General features: G+C 38.6%; 1 protein-coding gene across 9 annotated transcripts in view; it reads left to right on the forward strand.

Moving 5' to 3' along the window:
- The window catches only part of CEP170 (centrosomal protein 170), a 177,881-nt gene that overhangs the window by 1,779 nt on the left and 157,930 nt on the right, over window positions 1-18,172 (forward strand). Inside the window, exon 1 of one of the 9 annotated variants that reach the window (XM_019526994.1) lies at window positions 9,769-9,779. The exons of the other annotated variants lie outside the window; for them this stretch is intronic. The gene's annotated coding sequence lies outside the window, so the exon portion shown is untranslated. Of the gene's footprint in view, window positions 1-9,768; window positions 9,780-18,172 lie in introns of those variants that run through there. 9 annotated transcript variants of the gene reach the window in all.

The raw sequence follows: 18,172 nt of genomic DNA on the forward strand, positions 1-18,172 counted from the left end.
TTCCCTAAAGGGGGAAGAAGGTATCCGGGCGAAAAGGGCTCTTTAAATTTTAAATCTTTTTGATCTTCAAAAAAAAAAAAAAAAGTGTGCATACTCGTGACTTTCTCTGTCAATATTTGAGGGGGTTTTTTAAAAAAAGGAAACAGTTACGTATGTTTTTCTTTCAGCTGTTGCTCTGTTAAGACTTATACAAACAAGGGAAATTCACTGGTGGAAAAACATTGAAGTTGGGGAAGTGTAAGATTTTGTTTTTAAGGCATGAAATAAGCAATCTTCAAAAAAGGTTTTTTTTCCCCCTAATTTTTCAGTAGCCTAGAAGTTACTTGTAATAATATCAGTTACTTTAAGTGCAGACTGACCTTTATAAATTGTTAGCATCCTTTAAATGTGAAGCTAGACTCTGAAAATTGTCTTTTAAAAATTTTATTGTGGAATTCCATCTTTGTCTGAGTTTGATTTCAGATTTGCTGAATTTATAGCTGTTAAGAAGACTGTTTATGCATAGCAGTTTAGATCATAGTTAATAATTTTGTTGATAAAAGAATCACACGTTAAAAGGGTGAACTGGAACTGCTTGAATTCTTTACATACAGGTGACAAATATCGAAACTTCCCTTAGCACCTGAATAAAGCCAAGTCCATCTGTAGCTACAGAATCCGATCTTGTATTTAAATGTTTCCCTACACCATGTACATGCAAATCTAACTTGCTTAATATAAACTGATGCTGAGGTGTTTTCCTCAGTTTGGAAATAGTGCATTCTAGTGTCACAGCTGTTCCTCTTAGCTTTGACAAGAAACATGAAATTAAAGTGAATCTGATTAGTTTCATGGTTGTTGTTCAGAACCCTTTAAGAAACTATGAAACCGATCAGATTCATGTCCATCTCTGGTGTTCGTGAAATCTTTTAACAGGAAAAGAGAGGCACTGAAGCTGTTACTGAAGCAGAACACCAAGGCTGTAGAAATTCTCATCTCTGCTTTACCAGCTAAGGCTGGTAAGATGGAAAAAGTATCAGAGAATTCCCTCTTGCAGAAGCTCTTGTAGGTAGTAGTACAGATTTTCACACACTAAAGTAGGAGATTATTAGCAGTATGGAGAAGTAAGGGTTTCATGTCCTTTCTTGGGAAATGAAGTTTCTAATTTGCTAATCAAAAGTCAGTGATACCAAAGAAGTTGTACCCAAGCAATTACTTAAGAATACTGCTTGTTAGGAATTTCACTGTCTTCCCTTTTCCTAGTAGCAAGGGGCGTGTTGTGGTGGTAGGGGTTGCCCCTGGATCTTACAGGCAGTCTTTGCTCTTTTTTTTAGCATGAGCTTTTGGCTAGTAAGCTTTACTTAGAAAGCACCTGCACCCCTGGCACCATTCCCTATGCGACTGCAGCCAATAAAGCAGGGGTTATATTGAAAGCACCTTTTATTCAACTGATTTATCCCCAGAGCAGACCATATTGTGCATTGAATGAGGCAGGTGTCCTGAGGAAAGAATAGTCTGTGTGCATGTAATTAATTACTGTATCAAAATGCCCATCCGTAGGGATGACTAAATCAGGCTTCCTCAGGCAAGTCCATTTCTGATATTTCCAGTCTTCTGTAGTCTTGTGACCTTTATTATTTTTGTGACCTTACAGCTTTTTCTGCATGTAATTATAATAGTAGTACAGTAGACTTTTAAAGTTGACGTTTGTTTTCTGTTGCATAGAAGATTCTATCCAAGTTGAGGAGATTTGGACACACTGTTTTGAGACTGGACTTCAACAAACTGCTAAAAGTGTTCTTAAAATTGGTCTCTGGTCTGTGTGTATTTTTATTGTTGCTGTTGGTTTTTTTCCTGTGTCACATTTTATGTTAAAAGCAGCTTGTCTCAAAAAGTTAAGTAAATTTAATCTAACAATCTGAAAATAGTTTACAAATCAGATTAATTAGAAAGGGATATTTGGGTAGGTATTCATGACTGGGTAAATAGCGAGCATAATGTCCCACTGTATCTTTTAAGAGGAAGTCGGAGAGCTGATGGAATTAATTAGTGTGGAAATGGAATACAATTTTTTGAAACCAGAAATGACAAAATGCTCATTTTTCATGTATGCCCTGTAAGTATTTTGAATAAAATACCTTTGTCTCATGCCAGTTGTCCACAGTTATTAACTGTACACTTCTGAAAACCCCCAGAACAAGCTCTTTGTTAAAGAAATGTATTAGAAATAAGATATGAAGAGGCAAAGACATGAAATGTGGGATATATCAGTAGTATTCTAGGGCAGAGTAGAGGTTATTCAAGTCATCTTAACTGAGAATTTTCAGTTGTCTTTTACTTTCCTCCATTGCCCCCTCCCCAACCCCCCATCTCTAAAAGTAGTTTTGGGACAAAGGTTTTTGTACTTGTGTCTTACTGATCTGTATCTTCAACGTACGTTAAATAAATATTATCTAAAAATTATATAACTATACTTTGAAGATTTGCCAGATTTTGCATGATCCCTTTGAGTCATTCTTTTTCCCTTTTAATTGGGTTGGGTTGTAATCAATGAATTTGGATACTGGAAAAATATTCAGAAACTATATCAAAAGTTTCATCCTCTCCTTTTTTGTATCATTATTATGATCATCAGTGAATCAAATCCATTTGTTATCCTTGAAAAAGGTCTTTACTATTTAGCTAAAAAATAGATTTTAAATTCTGAAGAGGGGGGCCATTATGATCAGTCAGTGTCTACATCTCTTCCTTGCTGTTTTTGTTAATGTTTAAAATATTAGTGTCATATCTTAAATACGTTGGTGGCAGAGCCACACAGACTTGAATGATTGAGTTCTGCTCAGTTGAAATTTGGAACTTGGCTGTTGGACTTTGCCCAGTAGAATTGAGAGCTGGTTTGGTCCGGGGAGGGGGGGGAGCAGAGTGGGGGAGGAGAAAGTTCATTCATAAGTAGATTCATAAGTGCTACTTCAAAGTGTGTTTATGGAGCACCTGTGATAAAACTTGATGCGTTTTAACTTTTTTTGAAACTGCTGCAATTCGTGATGAACTAAGTCTGTGCGTATCTGTAATCATTTGACTACTTGCTAAATTATGTTTATTTCAAGGTTAGTGTTTTGAAATTTGTCCCTCATTTGCATGTGCTCAGGCAGAGCAAGGTCTGACAGTAAGGAGAGGGGGAGGAAGGTGCTAGGGGCAGAGGGTAAAGGGACCACCTGACCCCCCCAGATTTATTTTCCCTACTGTAACTGTGGAATGGAGACAAACTCAAGACAAACCACCAATAATTAGATTGTATACCTGGAAATTATAAGAAATGCATACATTTTCCATACATAGATTCTAATTTTACTGGGGGGGGGGTCATCTGATATTCATGGTGGTCTTATATTTGTGTAAATACGGTACTTTTGCCCTTGCCAAATTCTTACGTGGATAAAAACCTGTAGACTACAAATTGAATAGTAAATTTTAGGGGTGCACTGATAGAGCTTTTCTTGGCTGGTACTGGTAGCCAATTATTCACCAGGCATATTGACCAATACTGATCCGAAAGCTGATTTGCAGGTAAGTATGTGGAGGGGAAGGGGTATGGGGGAGGCTCGGGTGTTGGGGTGGCCCAGATAGAGGCCCCTATGGTGAGGTAAGGAGTGGGGCACGGGCTAAAGAGAGGTCTGGGGGCACTGCCCAGCCAGGTAGGGAATGGGACCCTGGGGCCAGAGTAGGGGTGGGGCGGGATGGAGCTGAGGGTGGCTCTACAGGTGACTAGTAGGGAGGGCACAGGGGGGGCATGTGCCCCTCCCTCCGAGATTGGCCCAAGGCTTGGCACCACTCAGAACAGGGCAATTTTTGCTGCATGCCCAGTGGCGTGTTGCGGGGGTTGGGGCACTAAGCTGCAGCACAGAAGTATAGGAGTGGATAGGGGCCTTTTGGCCTGCTTCAGGTCTGCCCACAAATTGTACCCCCCACCCCCAGACTCTGGAGACACCAATCACCCCTGCACGGCTCGTCCAGGGGATCAGTGTCCTGCCACTTAAAAATGGTGTCAGAAGCACTTGAACTAAAGCTTGACAACTGAGCTTTAGTTCAAGTACTGCCACCACCATTTTTAAGCACGGAGGTGCTTTTAGGAGTGGAGCGAGTGGGGAAAGGGCAGAGGCACGTTGCCTGCTTGGGGCTTTCCGCCTTGCTGCCTTTGCCCCAAAAACTGCACTGGCTGCACTGCATCTACTGCCTACCCAGCAGCAGAAGGCATGACTTAACTGCCTCCACTGCTGCTGGACAGGCATGGGATGCACAGCCAGCATGTGGCTCACAGAGCAAAGGCAGCAGGGCAGAAAGCTCCAACCCCACAGTGGGCAGCCTGCCTCCACCCTGTGCACAAATCTGTGGGGCACATGGCCCCCCTGTGCTTCTCCCAAGGGTGTGTGCAGCGGCCGGGAGCCACCCTCTCATTCCCCTGTGCCCTCTGGATAAGCCACCTGCGGCTCCATCCTGTTCCCTGGCCTGGCCCTGGGGTCCCCGGCTCTAGCCCCTGCCCCACTCCCCGCCATCACTGTGGGGTCCTCAATCTGACCCCCGCCCCTATGCCCATTTTCCTATGCCCTTTCTCCTCCACACACTTATCTGCACACCCTTACCTGCAGGGTGCTGCTTTCCACACTGCACGGCTGTGCTCCTGCGTGCATGCTGGCCAGAAGGCATATTTTATTTATCGGTACGTTATCGGCTACACTGGCCAAAAAAAGCCGATAGCCAGTAATATTCATTTTTCTGTTATCAGTGCCAATCTGCACTGTCACTGGTATGTCAGTGCCCTTCTAGTAAATTTGCAATGTTTTTTGAATGCATAGGCTTAACTAATATTTCTGAGACTGTTAGGTTTCATAGATTTCTTAGGCATTAGGGCTGGAAGAGACCTTGCAAGATCATCAGGTTCAGTCTTCTGCCCAAAGGGCAGGCAGTCAGCAGGGGTCAAGTGATGCCAGCAAGATAGGCACCCAAGTGTTTCTTGAAGGAATCCAGAGTAGGTGCCTGCTCCACCTCTGGTGGTAGTTTATTTCAGGCCCTGGGTACTCGGACAGTAAGAAGTTTTTCCTTATGTCCAGCCTAAAACTGTCCTCCAAGAGTTTGTGACCATTGGACCTAATCTTGACATGGGGTGACCTGGTGAACAGATGTTCTCCCAGTTCCTGGTGCACATCCCTTATATACTTATAGGCTGCCACCAAGTCATCCCTGAGCCTATGCTTTTTCAGGCTGAAGAGTGCCATGTCTCTCAGCCTTTGCTCATGAGGCTCATAAGGTCTCTTGACCTCTAATCATTCGTGTGGCTCTCCTCTGGACTCTCTCGAGCTCTTCCACATCCTTTCTGAATTGTGGAGCCCAGAACTGGGCACAGTATTCCAGTTATAGTCTTGCCAAGGCTGAGTAAAGTGGGAGGATGACTTCCCGGGTCTTGTTTGAGAAGCATTGGAAGATACAGGCCAGAGTTTTGTTTGCTTTGCCAGCTGCAACGTTGCATTGGTGGCTCATGTTCATCCTGTAGTCAATCATGACCCCCAAGTCTTTTTTGGACTCAGTGCTAACTAGCATAGCACTGCCAAGCCTGTAAGTGTGGTGTGGGTTCTTTCTCCCAAGGTGGAGCATCTTGCATTTCTTGGCATTTAATGCCATCAGGTTAAAGGCATTCTGTAAGTGTAACAGTAAGTTATTGCATAAATATGCATTGCAGTAGAATTATAGAAACATAAATATAAATCTTTATTAAAAAGAAGGGAGTTAATTAAATATTGTATATTTTAGTGTGAAGGTTATTTTGTAAATTGCAAGAAAACAATACCTTATATTATCTATGTGCCATTTTCTTATATAAAATATAGTGATGGAGTTTAAAGACAGAAGAATCTCTTATCTAATCTGAATTGCTGAAAAACACAGGCCTTAATTCCACTCAATAATTCCTGCATTAAGTGGTTAACTATTTTAATGATTTGAGGTGATGGAGAATCCTCTACATTTTATGATGTTGTTCCAATGGTCAGTTGTTCACTGATAAAATGTGTAACCTATTGCTAGTTTAAATTTGTATAACTTTTTTTTTGCAGAAGACTGAATAATGAGATTTAATTAACAGAAGTTGTATTGCTAGTACCATGCAGATACTTGAAGGTGATTCCCAAATTTATAGGCCAATAAGACTCAGTCAACCCTAAGATTCTTGCTGACCAATGTCCACCTCTGTTATTTAATAAGTAACTGAAAAGCTGGAGGCTGATGCAACCACATCTGGAAAGCACTGTTCAGCATTTTAAGTCTTAAAGAGTAAGGCTGGATTTTAAATGGATAAATGACTTTTTTTCTCAGGAATCCAGTCCAGTCTTCTGTGTCTTTGTACCATCTCTTGCTTGACTGAACTCACATTCTTAACGTGGCATGTAACCTTCTTTTATATCCTTTTCTAAACTCTCTCCTTCTCTATATAGAAAGTCTTTGTTGTATGTATTCTGTACTTCTAATTTTTCAGTGTTCTTTTATCAAGAACTGGATGTTATAGTCTGGCACTGATTTTACCAGTGCCCCCTATCCAGGTTATACTACTAATTGATATAATACTATTTATCCATTGTGGAATTCTGCTAGTTGTCTTAACCACTCTGTCATCCAGGGAACTTGTGGCTAGTTGGTTATACAGGTAGTCCTCGGACTTATGGCACAATTGGTTCCTGAAAACCGTGTCTTAAGTCGAAACGTTGTAACTCGGAACCAATTTTCTCATAAGCAACAATGTTATAAATGGGGGATTGGTTCCTGAACCAAGGCCTGATACCCTATTTTCACCAAAAGTACTCCAGAATTTTGTACTCGATAAATTATAGATGAGTAATATAGCTACATTAATGTATTCATATTGTAAATAGCAGTCATATTGATTTGGAAGGACTTCTTTGAGGTGACTTTGTTGGACTTTTTGAAAGGCTTAGTTGGACTTTTTGAAGAGTTTTTGGCTGGAGTCTTCTCAGGAGTCTTGGCTGCAGGTTTTTCTGGAGTCTTGTCTGCTTTCTTAAAGAAAGTGTCCAAGGAAGTTTGGACAGATGTTCTCCAGGGAACTTGTTCACTGGTGTGGCATGGCATCAGATCAAGCATTGTAAAGTCGAAACTGATGTCATAAAGTTGAAACAGGTTGTCAGTTTGTAAACGTTGTAAGTGTGAAACGTCGTAACTCGAAACATTGTAAGTCGAGGACTGCCTGTACACCCTAACCCCTACATACTGATATACTGAAGGTATTCATGCAGATTTACTTAAGAATTGAGAAGGGAAACTCACTCCAGTGGCATGATAGATTGATTAATTTGCTGATTTACCTACCCTAACCACAGTTAGATTTAGTCAGCCATATAAGTTTACAAATCTATTCTTGCATTCAAAAACAAAAATGTTTCCTTTACAGTCTTACAATTTTGCTGTGCAGTATTTTCTGTTGTAAGAAGGAAGTCCAAGAGGTTGTAGAAACACAGTAAGAGTCTTTTCTGTTTTTTCCCAAGACCTGATATGATCTTTTTCTCTCTTTTTATTTATTTGTAGCCTTTGGGTGACCTGGTTGATTATTCTGACGCACATAACTGCAGAATTGCATAGCTGTTGTGATAGAGAAGGATGGATATCATTATAGAGGCATTGTGCCCTAGTATACTATGTGGAAGTCATTTACATGGGACTTACATGGGTAGTGTTGTGACCATACTTCCTCTAAACTTGTTGCAGGAATGTCCAGGATTCCTGAAAATATGAGATTAGTGTGCTAACTGTGGTATAAAAATGCAGCTTTTATTCTACTAAAGTGTTATCCGTTATGTTGTCAGTTAGATTCAGAGACCACTACTGCAGTTGAAGGATAATTCCTTACACCTTATCTGCACTTCACCTTTGTTTCCTTGTAAAGTAACCACAAAACAGCCTCTCTTATTCCACAGATCTTTATTTATGTGTATTCAGAGATGTAAGAGTACCTGTCTACGTTCATGATTAAAGTAATGTTTTTTTCCTTTTTTTTACTCTTGGTGCTTAACCAGCGCAATTTAGGGTGGTGGAGATGAATTATATTCACATTCATGAATCTACAGAAATGTTTGTGATGTTTCCACTGTAGGTCCAAATTGTCCTCCAAAGCTATGGTTTCCAGTGAGGACCCTTAGGTATAAATGGAGGTAGAACGTGGAGTGCGTTATTACAGCATTAGATACTGCATTAGCTGGAAAGAACACAGCTTAACTTTTAGATCAAAAGTTGAGAGCAAAACTGGCCATTAGAAATGTCTCTTTTGAACTGTAAAATGTGTGCAACTCCATAATGCCTCTTTGGCCACTCTTTAGCCTAGCAGTATACTTCAAAACATACTTGCAATTGATTATACCTCATTTATTAAGTCACTACAATATTTTAGTGAAAGAGAGGGAGTTGTCTTGTAGATTCATTCAAACAGAAATATAAAAAGGTCAGATAAGTGTACCAAATTAATTTTAGTGATTTCACAGTCATTGCATTATAATTATATTTAAAATGTCACATTGTAATTGTTTTTAGCAGAATCATGTAGCAGACAATCAGGTAATTCCATTATTATGGCTGAAGTCTGCATTAACGTGCAGTTGCTGCAACTTTGGTAAAATGAATTGGCACTTAGTTTATCATACATTATTTCCGAGTGTTAAAACCTGTGTTTGTTTAACTTTAGTTGTTACTATGATGATTTAAATAAATACTTAATTTCTTATGAAATTTCAGGTTGTGATAAAATGCTTAATTAACCCATTTCTAAGTCCACCTTGAAATCTTATTTTATGTCCCTTGTAGTCTAAACATTCTGTAAGAAGACATATATGTAAACCATTTCCTGTTGAATTGTATTTCAATAGGTGGATTTGCATGCTGAGTTTGGATACTAGAAATAGGGTCTCTGTAGTATATCAAGAGAAGATAGAAATTCCTAAAGGCTTAAAATAGGGGTGGAAGAAACACAATATTGACTGCTGTTTGAAATTATAAATATATGAAAGAAAGTTGGGGGTGCTCCTTTTCTGTTTTGTAGGGAACTTTGGGTGGTTGCTGCTAGAGATCATAGAAAAGTAGGGCTGCAAGAGTCTTCTGGAGGTCCAACGCCCTTGCTTGAGACAGCATCATCCCTATCTAAACCATCCAAAGCAAATTCTTATCTAACCAGTTGCTAAAGCTATATAGACAGGCCTGTCACAAAACCACACAGCATAGTACCCAACTCTGCTACATGTAAAGCAGGGAGACAAGGGTGGCCAATGTCTTGTTGCTTCATTGGTTGTTAAAATATGCTTGAGATCCAAAGAAGATGCCTTCATCCCTTTCTTTAGATGGTGGTGTACACCATTTTGTTCCCTTGCTCCATCATGGACAGTTTGCTGGGATCTGCGTTGTGCAAGTAGTGAGGGCGAGTAGTGAGGGAGAAATACTCAAGTGTAATATTGGAAAGGGGATTAAGGTTGAGTAACAAGTATATGTGTTAGGGATGTAAAAGTTTAAATGGGTAAACTGTAATTATGTTTATACCATTTAATGTTTACTGTTTACCTCCTGGCTCAGTGCTACCCACTGTCGAGGGAGCGATTCTGGCAGGGGATCCCTGGGAGGCAGTTCAGATCTGGGCTACAGTATCATGCGGCTACTGCAGCAGGGAGGAAAATAGCACTTAGCTGGAAGAGTGAGCCAAGTAAAGTTGCACAGCAGGCTGGCAGAGCTTAAATAGCAGCAAGTGCAGTGGTGGGGCTGTCATTGGGTTCTGCAGGAGCAGGCTACACAGAGTCAGGCACTACTCTCTTCCCTCCCCATAGCACCCACGGGGGCTCCTACCTGGCAGAAGAGCTGTGTTGTGCCGCTCTTAGGTGGTGTGCGTGCACGCCGGGGGTGTGGGGAGTTCCTGGCTCTACACTTTGCTTCGGGCTCAAACCTTGTGTTTTGTAAATTTTAGAATCTGAATATCTTTGTTTTCCTTACAGTTGAAAATTTCTTTTTTTTTTTGGTGTGGGGGTTTTTTTTTTGTTTATTTTTGGGGGGAGTTGGTTTTTGGTGTGGGAGGGGCAGGGTTGGTAATCAAGAAAACGGCCAACTAGTAGCAATTACATTTATTTTTTTACACTATTTTAAGATGGCAAAGTCCTAATTTCAGAAGTGTTTAACATCCTCAGATCCCTTTTAAAATATTCAGGGACTGCAAGTGCATATGACACCTTTGAAAAATGTGATCAGAAGCACACCCGTCTTGTTTCCACATACAGTTCATTTTATGTACTCCACAGAATTAACAAGGATACAGGAAGGGAAAGAGAAAAGAACACAGGCATAGCAGTGACAGGTTAATAATATAAGAAACAAGGTAGGTAGGCTACCCAATAGAATTTGCAACGCTGTGAATGTTTGCTATTTCTTCATCTCTTACAGCTTTTAATATCTCAAAGTAGTGAGTCTGTCACTGCTTTTCTATAGGTGAACTTAATTATGGCATCTAATAATTATAATCTTTTAATCTTTTCAGAGGAGTAGGCTCAGTTTGACACGTAATCAGTTTTAACCAAGCTTAAAGCAGGCTTAGGTATTACAGCTGCCCTGAGTGAATTTAAGATTTTGATTTTTTGTTTTGTTATATTCTCCTTTTTTCTTTTTCGTTTCTTTTTTTTAAAGGTTTTTTTTTTTCAATTGCTCTGTAAAAAGCCCACAAAACTAATGTGGTAACAGATTTTAAGGGCAATGGTAAAAAGTGACTGAAGAATGTTTATAAAATATACAAAATAAGCAAGATGAGAGAAATTATTTTTTCCATCTTTTTCTCAAATTTGGTTACAGGCATCACATAATAAAATGACCGCCTTCTGTTGTAATAAGCTGATATTGTCCCTTTAAGTTTAAATAGTTACTTGTATAATAGTGCCTTCTTTCACAGCAATGGGAGAAAATTGCAAAGGGGTTGTAGTAGGGTCTGGCATCATTTAGTATTCTAATATGAAGTATCAATATTCTGATACAAACTTCCACCTCCTTTCTGTTTACATACTTGTGCTCACACAGTGTCAAGAACAGCCTTTAGGAATTTCCATCTTCTCTTGATATACCACAGAGAGCCTACTTCTAGTATCCAGACTTGGCATGCAACTCTGTCTCTCAAAATAGGATCCAACAAGAAACAGTTTGCATATACATTTTAAAACCTTGTTTCTTACCTCGTCTGACTCAAGGCGCACCCCTCATTAGACTGAAGGCACTCCTCAGAAATGCTAGCTCTTATCTTTTGCTTGTTTTTTGACTATGGTTAATTAATGGAGTGTTTTTTTTTTCTCTTGCAACTTGGAAAGACCACACAGGTCAGAATGTTTCTGACACTCCGAATTCCTGAAATATATGGCTTTATCTTGTGAATCAAACATAGGTGTTTGCACACCTAACAATGCTAATATTTTGTGTGGTTTTCTGCAGCCCCCTTGAAAGAATTTCACATCATCCTGGTTGACAATCACATGTTTAGAAAAATGTGTAGAGAGAAAAATAAAAATAATTGAAGCAAAAAAATACTAAGGTTTGTGGGGAGAGTACAATACCACTAAAGAATTGTATACTGTGTGAAGGAATGAAAGAAAAACTTTCATTTAAATAATATCTTGGGAGAAAGAGAAATGAAGGGCTAAGAAATAGAGCCTCTGAGACCTAGAATAGGAAAAATTAACACTAACCTTGTAGATAGCAGAACTCCTAAATAAATACTCTAAAATACTTTTTAAACAGGAAGAATTGGGAAATGTAATCCAGTAAGTACCAAAAGAAAAATAAATAAGAGGGAATATAGAACTAAATTGTGGTAAGAATATAGAGGTTTATGGTGGTTTGAAATATGGCTCTCAGTCATGTGGGAAGGGATCCCCTGCACTTGCATCCCCTTAATCATGTTTTTCTAATCTCAGAACTCTGCTACTCATTCCAACCACTGTAGCTACCCTTAAGCATATCAGTGCTGATATTGTGGTTGAACAAGACAAGATCTGTTTCAGTCAAGCCGTATGTTTGACAGAGTAACAAAAATCATAGTCAAAATGGGTAGTTAGTTTGCCTATTAATAGACTATTTATAGTTTCCTTATTTTCTCTTGAAGACCTGTAACTTTTAAATCTAACAAGCTCAGTTGGCGCTCACACTAGTCTTTCTGTTTCTAAAGAATCATGTGCTAGAAAGATCATCCTGTTCTAGTAACCAACAGCATTGCAGGGATGACCTAGGTATGTGTGGGAAACCTGAGTTACCTTACCTATCTGTGCTGCTCAAATAAGTTGCAGACCTAAGCAGGGTCTGCTTTACTGGATCCCTAACAGTCAAATCAGCTTAGTGCTGTGTTCATGTGTACATTTTTCAAATTAGTATAGAGTCACTCCTGTTGTTATTACCTTTTAAAAGTAGCTATTACCTTTTAAAAGTAGCACTGTTACAGAATGCATTGAAAAATGTAATCTATCATTTGGAAAAATCAGAGTTCCTAGGTTCTACTTCTTTGAATCCATCTCATTAAAGATTGTGGCACTATTAGTCAAGTAGAAAAGGGCCAGCCAGGGGCCACGCATTGCATCGCTCTCTAATCGTACACCATGTGGGCTGCATTCCTTGGGGGCTGCATGCAGCACAGGTTCTCCAGGACACCCACTGACATGGGCAGCATGAGCTCCCCCTTTCCCACCCCATGCTGCCCTTCCTCAAAGTCCTCAACCACCACAGGAGCAATGAGGGGGTTGCGGGGAGGGGGGGCAAGGAAGTGGTGGGCCACCAGCTGGACAGACTTGGTTTGAGGAAATAAAAAAGGAACTACTGTCTCTTCATTAAAATATTGTGTTCAGGAAGCTACTTTCAAGTCTGGGGGTTTTTAAATGTTAAGGCTGGAAAGCCATGTGCACAAAATGGCTTTGCATTGGCAACTTAAATTCAGCCCCCTCTATATGCAAGCATTATGATTAATTCTTTAATTATGTGATCACGTGATATTTTTTCCAATGGTCCTTTCCTTTACTTGGTGTGGGTGGTGAACCTGTTCTGGGTATTAGCTGGTAGCTGGAGTTGTTTAGTGAAGGAGGCTATCTGTAAGACAGCCTCATTTGTTGCAGCATTTGGAAGGTATCCAATGAATAAGATAGAGAAGCACAGGAAGACAAAGGTGATCTTCTAGTTAGGATAAGTGAATGCTGTCCTTGAAAATTGAAGTCAGTTTCTGCCCCTGTCAAGAGTTCTCATATGATTTAAGGCATTTCACTTAAACCAAACTCTTTATATGTGATCCCTTACTGTTCTTGAGATCAGGGCCTGATTTGCAGAAGTGCTGAGTGCTTAGAGCTGCAACCGAAATTATTAGGCTCTGTTCTTTGAACACATGTTCTATGTATATCTAGATTACTCTGGAAAAGTAGACTGTTGGCCTCTCATATTGGGCACTCAAAATTTTATCTTCATTTCCTTGTGCAGACCCCACTTTACAAATGGGTTAAATACCATCTCCATCTTCCTATTCAGTGTGAAGACAAATTTATTAATGTTTATGAAGCAATCAGATGTTACAGTGCTGAATATGGTCAAAAATACATGGAGAAATTAATAATTCAGTATTTGGAGCATTAATAAAAAATAATAAGGGGCCACACATTGGTAAGGAAAAATAAAATGCTGAACTGTTACTCACTGAATAAAATGTACTCTGTCCGCTTAATGAGGCAGAGATCCTGTGGCTAATATAACATGTAATCTTTATGTTTAAAGGGTCAGGTTACACTAGCACAAGCACTGCCTTGTTTTGAGTGCCTTACTGTGTAGCCTTAGTATTCTTCTAGCATATTTTTGTGTATGTGTAAGTTTCTAGATTTTTTTTTTTTTTTTGAAGAACTGACAGATCTGGAATCTGGAGGAAAAAAAATCCATTGTATGATCATAATGACAAGCATGTAACTCAAATGGGTTGAGACCATTATATCCATAGCATCCTATGCCATGTGAGCTGATGAGCAACAGATAGCAACACTAGATTGTCATTCTTTGTGCACTAGTCACTATAGGAGTGATTGAGGGAAGGAGGGACATGGAGGGGCACATGACAACAGACACATCGTTCCAGTGGGTTTCACAGGCATTTATGAGAGCAAAGACATTTTGAGAGTCTGATTCAAATCCAAATTATAAAGGATGTACATGCTAGTTACACACATTTGTACCAGTCCTAACTCTGTTTTTTCCCTTGCTCTGCTTCCTTGACATAACTCTGGATACCATCTCCATCCTTCTTCATTCCTTGCAAAGGTTTCCTCTTCTAGTCTAGTAACATCTCTGGTCAGGGTCATGTTCCCTTTAAGTTTGAGACAAGAAGTTCCCTCTTCAGTTTTGGTGATACCAAAGTATTGCTGTTGGGAGGACACAACTCCATGGCAGGCCCCCCTCCCCCAAACACGTTGCTAGTGCTCTTCAGCAGCAGAATAATTGAGAGCACTGCCTAAAGAGTCTCCCTTTTCCTTCTGGCACCACAGCAATCAAGTGCTGCAATTGTAGGGAAACCCCTAGATGGAGCATACTTGATAAAGACTGATTCTTTCGAGAATTCAGCCATTTATTTACTAAACGTGCAAGTATTTTTTTCAAGGTTCATCACATAGCTAAATTTGGACAGTTTTTCTGAGGGATTGCAGCAAAAGACACAGCCCAAACACTAGGGCTACCTGCCAAATTTCAGGCTTCTGTCTAAAAGTACGGGGTATTAGACATTTTCAAAGCAGTTATAAGAATTTTTCAATGTAGGTAAAACATCATATTTTCCCAAAATACCATTTTCAGAAATGACTGAAAGTTTAGTTGAAACTTTCCAAAATGCAGTAGCTTTAGGCAAACATGACATGAAAAAATGTGTCAGATTCTAAGCAATTGGAAACAGTATCTTTAAAAGATGGAAATGGTCAGTACACGATATTATCAGCTCTGTCAGTAATTGTATGCATTGGTGTAATGTTAACTGGTTACAAAATTAGTTTTTTAATCACATTTCTTAGGGTTTATTTTTTAATAATTTTCTTTACAAAATGTTATTACTAATATTCAATCTAAGAAAGGCTATGAATTACGGTTCTCAATTTTGCAAACCTTTATTCATGTTTGTTAATTTTGAGCACATGAGCCGACCTGTTGGAAATCACTGAGCATGGTTATACACATACTTCTGACTTAGCATGTGTTTACCTGTTTTCTTGTTTTTGTTTATTCCCTATAGGGTAACTCTTTGTTGCTGGAAAAGCACTTGATCATTGCTAGCTACAGTCAACCATGAAAAATTTAGACCCATCGTTGTCTAACTTTTAATAATTAAGGAATAATTTCACCTAAGACTTTTGATTACTGTGAAATCAGCTTAGCATATCAAAATCATCCTGGCAAAGCAGCTTTATGTGTATTTGAGCTGTTACCCCCAACTCTTGGCTTCAGAACACAGGGCTCCAATTTTTAGAGTTCAATTATGTTACATGGATGATGTGGACAGTTTCTCAGCTGCCGCATCATCTGGTTGACACAACTGTGAGTACAATAAATTTAATGATGCTAACATGTTACAGAATGTAATTTCCAAAATTCATAGTTCTTCAACAATAAAACACCATTTCTTCCCCAGACCTAGAATGTGTTTAATAATTTCAACAAATTTCTGAGAAATTGAATATGACAATTTGACAGGCTTCTTTTACTGAACCCCAAATTTAAATTATTCTTCTAAAACTCAGCAAGTCTTCACCTTAGAACTATTGTGTTATTTTAAAGGAAATATTATAATGCTCCATTGTAGCAATTTGCTTTGCTGCTGTAGAAAATGTATAATGAAGTACATGGCAAAAATTACCTAAGTAGAATTTCCTTTATTTGAACATGCAAATCAAAGTAAGATTCCAAGTGCAGTTTTTATTTGAAAATTGCCACGTTTGTTGCAGTTACTAAGAATTTGAGTGAAAATAACTCTGTTCACTTCTGCATAATAAAATAACTTAGTTATTTTTAGCTCTCCACTTAAGCTGATTAACCCGAACTGATGAAAAAATGAAATTCAGAACTAAATTGCTGTCCTGTCCTGAATTCAAAGCACAATGGCTAGATGTTGGAACTCAGAATGGATATACAGTGGGTTCACCATGTATTTGTGGATTCTGCTCAAGAATCAGATAACTTCTAATATCTAGAAACACTAGAGTGAGTTAAAAGTGAGACTTACTTTTTACTCTATACTTTCTTTGTAAATCTTTTAAAGTCCTACTTTGCCCATTACAGACAAGGCATTTGCCTGTTAGAGTGTAATAGTACAGGTATAGAACAGAACCAAAAGTACTAAAACCTTTTATGAAACCTTCTGTGTTAATTGTTTTTAAAAAGTGCCTCATTAAGAATATAGTCCTAAAGCAGAATTATGTAGTACAAATCAGTTCCCTAAACTTAAATATGTATTGCTACTGCTTTCTAACTCTTTAGTTTTGATATGCAGAAATCATCTGTGTAGCAGTGTTGATCAAAGATGCTAGCTTATTCTAAAGAATATTTTAAAATAAAATATGTATCTGGGTTGATTTGTCACAATGCAGCCAGTGCTGCTTGAAATTCAACAGCCATCTTTTTTCAGATAATTTGATCTGTTTGCTGTCAGACTTTATAATTTGCTTAATTTTTGTGACATGATTGCTGCTGACCTACTTTTCTGTATTGGGAAAATCAAAATAGGTTTTGTTCTTAGTAATGTTAAAATCTTAGTATACACAGTAATTCTGGTATTTGGATTGAAACTTTTTATAATTAAAACTATAGTTTGCCAGCTATCATTTGCCAATTTCTATTTGAATATCCATATTCACATTAAAGCAAGAAAACAAAAATATATTTTTACAGAGGTAAGCAGATGTAAACATCAACAGTTATAAGAAATGGGTTGAACAGGGGACTTAAGGGTTATGAATACAGTATGGTTGCAGTCCTAAAATGAAAATGTACAATTTAAAAGCTGGAATGTAAACTCAGGTTGACATTCTCCCCTCCCCCCCATGCATAAACTGTTTTGTACTGTTACACAGAGGATTAAAAAACAAGCTTTGAAGTGATCTCTTTATATTATTTGTGAAGTTGCTTTGTCTGAAGATGTTTGTTTCAGTGTGAAATTATCAGTGTTCATATTTCCTTATTCAGTAAGATACTACACATCCAAAGTGTTCAGTAGGAGAACATTCATTAGAAACATTCATATTTTAAAATATAAATGTATGAAAAGTACTTGTATACAGAAGATACATGTAGCACATTTATTCTATTGGTAAAAATACTTGTGTTGGAACATCTTTAACACTTTTATTTAAATCTTCAGATATGTTCGTGAGCATATGTAGAGAGGGTGGGGAAGAGATTATTGATACATTTTTCCTGTTTCTGATTTATTCAGATTGATTGGCATGAAAAACTTTCAGTCTAGGTATAGTGCTCTGACTGGCTCTTTCATTTTTTAGCATCTGCCAAGGTGTGCTTGTGATATGTTCTTCCTTAACTTAGTTCATTCTTATTTTCATGTCATCACCAGTGATAAACATTTCTGAGTTTAGATCAGCCCGCTTCTCGTTGTTTGAAGTTGCTTCATTAACCACTGTTGGCATTCTCTTCTTCTGCAGTTACATATTAATCTTGGTGGTGGTTCTTTTTAGTAATTAGAGTGCATTTTCATTATCATGCAGGTGATCTCTCAATCTGATATTAATAGGGGTCCACTCAACATACAATTTTGCAGAATCCATGAAATCCATGATTGTCAGTGAAATCAACTTAAATAAATTCTGGCTCCCCTGTCAGCACTGCAGGGTTTCCAGTTCCTGCTGGGACACTACATGTCTTCTCTTCCTTCCCCGACTGTGCCTGGTCCCAAGCTAAAGGATAACAGTTAAGCTAGAGCCAGTTATCACTTAGCTGATCAGCTAAATGATTAATTGTTTAACTGTTCACATCTCTAGTCCCTAGACAAACTTCTGTCTGCTGATGAGGTTGAGCTCACTGTTGATTTCACATACAGGCAGTCCTCGACTTACAACATTTCAAGTTACAGCATTTTGCACTTACAACGTTTATAAACTGACACCCTGTTTCA

The sequence above is a fragment of the Gavialis gangeticus genome, unplaced genomic scaffold (genome assembly GCF_001723915.1).
Source record: "Gavialis gangeticus isolate Ggan-Ray unplaced genomic scaffold, GavGan_comp1, whole genome shotgun sequence".
Classification (NCBI taxonomy): Eukaryota; Metazoa; Chordata; order Crocodylia; family Gavialidae; genus Gavialis; species Gavialis gangeticus.